This window comes from Passer domesticus, chromosome 2, assembly GCF_036417665.1.
Source record: "Passer domesticus isolate bPasDom1 chromosome 2, bPasDom1.hap1, whole genome shotgun sequence".
NCBI lineage: Eukaryota > Metazoa > Chordata > Aves > Passeriformes > Passeridae > Passer > Passer domesticus.
Window position 1 is genome coordinate 4,191,867 of NC_087475.1, and position 5,472 is coordinate 4,197,338.

At 49.9% G+C, this 5,472-nt stretch overlaps 1 long non-coding RNA gene across 1 annotated transcript in view; it reads right to left on the minus strand.

Annotated features, from left to right (window-relative positions):
• LOC135292240 (uncharacterized) overlaps nt 1-5,472 on the minus strand; it is a 192,859-nt gene that overhangs the window by 103,696 nt on the left and 83,691 nt on the right. The window lies entirely within an intron of this gene.

The window sequence follows — 5,472 nt, forward strand, 5'->3', positions numbered from 1 at the left end:
TCAACATGTCCAATTCTGTTGGAACAAAATAATCTTTAGGTCCTGTGCAACCCAAAGCATTCTGTGATTCTGTGAAATTTGGACTGGGCAGGAGGGACCCTCAAACACATCTCAAACCTCTCTCCTTTCAGGATGAAAAAGAAATAAAAGAGAAGTTGCCACTCTCTTATTCTGAACTGAATGATACTTAAATTCTTGGGAAGTGTGTCACAGCACTGAAAGAAAAAATCCTCGGTCTCAGTGGTAACTTTGGTCTCTGTGCAGTTCCATTGTCCTGACAAACATGAAGAGAGCTCCTGGGAAATGCTGCAGCTCAGGGATGCCTTCAAGTAACCTGTGGCTAAATTGTCAAGCTTAATACTTTGCTCTTTGATAATATTTTAAAAAATCTTTTAAAAATGGGCCCTGGAAAGAAGAATGAAACTGCTGCATTCCTCCTGAAGGCTGTGCAGATAGGAAGAATTATCCCTGCATGTGTGTTGCTCACAAGGGACACTCTTGTATATCTGTATTTTTTTTAAGAGAAAACTGGCTTTGTGAAAAGGCCACAATCCTTTTCTGCAAAGGTCTTCACTCAGGGTACACTGCCACTGGGGCAAAATAGCTGTTTCTTCAGTTTCTTATTCCACATTCCCAATAGCAGGAGGTTTGCACCATCAGTGTTGGTACAGAACACCAGACAGAAGCTTGGAGGCTCTGACAAGGAGCTCTTGGAGGCTCTGACAAGGAGCTCATGGAAGCTCTGACAAGGAGCTCTTGGAGGCTCTGACAAGGAGCTCTTGGCTCATCTTCCCTGGCTGCATCCCAGTGAGTGCAGAGCCCACAGCCCCTCCTGGGCTGCAGGATTGCCTCCAGCCCTGGGGCTGCAGGGCTGCTCTGAGCAGCTGGACAGCCAAGGAGGGAAGGCTTGGAGCTGTGCTGGCTCCTGTCCCACCAGCTCGGGCCAAGGTTACAGCTCCTCATGTCTGGCCTTTGTAAATGTGCTGCTGGTGAGCATTGCTGTGCTGGCTGTGAATCCCTCTGCACCTCACTCCCAAAATTACTGTCCCTCTTCTGCAGCCACTTTCTGTTGTCACCCCTGAGCCCTCCTGTGCACCCTGGGGCACCTCTGTCCTGAGAGTGACATCACTCCACGTCAGGGTGAGCTGTGCCAGCAGATTTCCTGGATTCTGCTCAGAGAGGGCTCAGCCAGGACACCCTGTGTGCTCCAGGGAGCACAGGGAGCAGCTTGTGGCTGAACGGACAAAGTCCCAGTGCAGGTGACACGGCTGGTCTGGCAGCCCTGAACCCTTGCACTGAGCACACCTCCCACGCTGCGGGCACTCAGCCATGAGCTGCACCCACACAGAGCCCACAGCACCAGCAGGAAAGAAATCAGCTTTCTGGTGGCATGGGGCTCCTCTGGGTTGTGGGATTTCTTTTTTTTTCTAACCCCTCTCTTCCTCTTTTTTTTGACTGCTGTTCCATTTTGTCGCTAGATCTCATTCTTACTCTTTTTTTTTTTCCTCAACAAGAAGCTTGCCCACATCCTTCCTGATTGCCTTAAAAAAGCCTTCTCCAGCTTGTAAATAAACATCTAGAAAAGCCAAAGCTGTAATGATAGCTGTTAATCCTTCACTATAAAACATCCACAGGTGCTGACAGCAGCTAAATGCTGGCTTGGGCAGCTCTTGTGCTGCTTTCTGCAATGCCCTCCGCACCTTATCAGAATTAATTGTTGTTGCACTGCTGCTCATCCTGGCAGTCCCGGGATGTGGAGCAGAGGGGACTGTGCAGCTCTGGGACCCCACTGTCTCTGCTCAGCCCCACTCTTTGCCAGATCCTGCCTCAGAGGGGATGGCTCAGCCTCTCCCAGCATCTGCTCCAGCTTGGACCTTCCAGGTGTGTCCAGGTGATGGAGAGGAGGAGAGTTCAAAGAGGCAGCGAGCTGGCTGTACACAAGTGGCTGCAGATAAGGCCCAGACGGTGATTCAGGTGGGGCATGGTTCAGGTGATGAATGAGGGCTGCTCCCTCTCCCTCTGCTGAAACCTTTGCTCCTGCAGAGAAATGGAAAGCTGACATGGTCTGTGCTCCCAACCAGCTCTGAGGACAAGGCTGCTCCCTGTCCTGCCTTTGCTCACAGGTCAGGACCTCAGGTGCTAAGCCTCACTTCTGAGGCGGCTCATAAAGCAGATTTATGAAAGCCAGGGAGTGCTGTAAAAGTTGGCACACCCTTGGCCTTTACTTTCTGCGTCTGCAAGAAGGTGCTGCCTGGGGAGTTGCTGCCTTGTGAAGGGGTCTGGCCCCAGCTGGCACCCTCTGCCTGTCCCTGCTCCCCCTGGCAGGGGCGATCCCTCACCCCGTGAGCAGCAAGAGAAAATTCCCTCGCCCAGGAGCTGTGCCTGTGTCACACAGGGGGACACAGCAGGCCCTGGCTGTGGGGAGCACACGTGGGCTTCAAACACCAGGCTGGGTCTGAGCGGGCTGCAGAGTCCTGCAGCAAGGCCAACAAGACCAAGAGTATCAAATTGTGCTCCTCAGACCAACACAGGCTTAGTCACCTTCTCTCGGCTGATTTGGAAAATGTCAGGGAACAGCTTGGCTGGAGTGGCCTTGTGGTGTCAATCCTCCTCTCAAATTCTGGCCAGTCCTAGACTTTTTCAGGGAGGTTTCAGCCTCCAAAACTGGAGGTGAAGGCCAGGTTCATTTGGGTGCCTTCATCCTTGCTGCCATCTTCTCAGTGTATGATCTGTGGGTGTTACCACAGGAGATGCTCAGGGGGCACAGATCCCACTCTGGTGACTCTGGAGGGTTTCCAGTGGGCAGTGGAAGTTTTCTCCAGCTTTGCACCCCTCCATGCTGTTTTCTGGCACTGCAGGAGGAGAATACCTGCAGAGTGGAGCTGATGCTCAGCCCCAAGGCCACGGGGGCAGCAGGAGAGGGGAAACCACCCCTGGTGCCCAAGGGGTCACTTTTGGCCAGGCCAGCTCTTGGCAGTGCTCACTGCAGCAGCTTAGGCCTGCACATCTTCCTTGCTGAGCTCCTGCCTCCCCTTCCCCACTGCAAATTAGAAAAAAAAAACAACAAAAACCCCAACATTTCTGGACATTATAAGCAGCCTGTAACAAGTTTTGTTGGGTTTTGGCCAGGCCAGCTCATGGCAGTGCTCACTGCAGGAGCTTAGGCCTGCACATCGTCCTTGCTGAGCTCCTGCCTCCCCTTCCCCACTGCAAATTAAAAAAAAAACAAAACAAAATAAACCAAAACCAAACCAAAACAAAACAAAAAAAAAAAAAAACAAAAACAAAAAACCAAAACCAAAACCAAACCAAAACAAACAAACAAAAATAAAACCCCCAAAAAAACCCCCAAAAACCCAAAAACCAACCAAAACCATTTCTGGACATTATAAGCAGCCTGTAACAGGCTTTTTGTCAGGTTTTGCTGACCTTCCAGACCTTAGCTGAGCAGAGGGGCTGCCAAAGAGGCACAAGCACACACACACTGCTCCTGCAGGTCTCTCTGCATGCTCTGAGTCTCCAGGGAATGCTGACTGGGAGGGATGGATGCTATTCTTAGAGGGCAAGGAAGAGACTTGTGCTCTTGTGCTCCAGAGAGGCTTCAGCTTGCAAAGGCTTGTTCCTCCATCATCCCCTTCAAAGAAGCTGAGGGTTGATGTAACTGTCAAAGATAATTACTGGAACAGGCTTGCTTTTCTCGGAAAGATTATACTCCCTCAAAACCAGCTTCTTCTGAAAACACTTTGCAGACAATAAAAGGTTATTGGCTGCTATTAAGTCCTAAACATTATCTACCTGCTGCAGAGCAGGGGCACAGGAGCAGCAGGGGTTCAAACTCCATGGCAGGGGCATGGCTGCTCCTCTCCTGTCTCCCTGGGGCTTCCATGGTCCTTTTAGCCTTGGGGGAGCCTCACCTGGCCCAAACTCTGGCTCCAGCTCTCCAGCAGGCAGCCCTTTGCTCCCATGGCTGGGGGCTCCCAGATCCTGGGGTGTCCTTCTTTCCAAAGGGGGTTGGATTTGGGGTGGAAGGGAACTTTAAAATTATTCACTCCCACCCCTGCCATGGCAGGGACACCTTCCACTGTGCCAGGCTGCTCCAAGCCCCAGTGTCCAACCTGGCCTTGGGCACTGCCAGGGATCCAGGGGCAGCCACAGCTGCTCTGGCAATTCCATCCCAGCCCTGCCTACCCTGCCAGGGAACAATTCCTCATTGCCAAGATCCCATCCAGCCCTGCCCTCTGGCACTGGGAGCCATTCCCTGTGTCCCTCCAGCCCCTGGAAATTGCCTCTCTGCATCTCTCTTGCAGGCTCCCTTCAGGTATTGAATGGCCACAATTAGCCATACATAAATTTAAAAGTTGCTCATATATATGTATGTTCATACATACTCTCTATATTTTTTTTCAAGGCATGCTTATTAACATTGTTAAACATTCAGTCTGTGTTTACTCACCCCTACACACTTCTGATGCAGTTCAATGAAAAAAGTCTGATTTCAATTAAAAAAACCAAACAAACAACAGAGAGGAAGAAGTTATCCCTGTACTGTAGGACCTTGTAAGTTGGTATGTTTTCAGTGCCAAATTACTCTTTTTTTAGCCAGCATGGAAACTTTTTTTCCAGTGGCTTGGCTGAGATTTTGCTTGAAGAATTATCTGTGCCAACTCAGTTGCCACAAACATTTATCTCTTCTCCCTCCAGAACCACAGGGTGCTCCATGATCCACACTGGCACCAAATGGGTGGAAGAACTGAACTCACTTCTAAGCCTGTTTTAACAAAGCAGCAGCACAGACTGGGCCTATACTGGTAAATTAAATGTGACCAGGGATATTCCAAGCCCTGACAGCACAAGGCACAGACCAGCCCGTGTCTGTGCTGCTGAACTGGCTCACCACCCAAAACAAGGTGGCTTTGTGCAATCCACCCTTTGGGAACAGTCCCTGAAATGCTCTAACTGCCAAATCATGCCCCAAAGATATTTAGGGTTAGTGCTGGCAGCAGCACCAAATTTAGGTGGAAGGAAGGCATATGCTTAGAGGAAGCATCTCTTTAGTTTACCAGCATAACCCCATCATTGCAGGGCCTGATAATGCTTGAGAACCTTGTCATAATCTTGCATCTTCTGACCAGTACAGGGCTTAAATCTTCAGCTGATTTAAGGGCAGCTTGTGGGGCATTTAACCCAATTTTCCACACCCATTTGCCCAGACTTCTGTCAGTGCAGGGAACCGGTGCTGCCTGGATTGCTGCCAGCACGGACACAACATCACATCACAAAACCTCCTCCTGGTTAGGTGGTGCCTTTCCCCTGGAAAGCTGAAATATTTGGAGTTCACAAAGTCTGGGTGAAAGAGAAGTTGTATCTCCAGGAGCTGCATTTGGGAAAATTTGCATTACTGGAATTCTCTTATGAAACAACACATTTCTCCTAGCCCCTAAAAAAAAAAAAAAAAAAAAAAAAAAAAAAAAA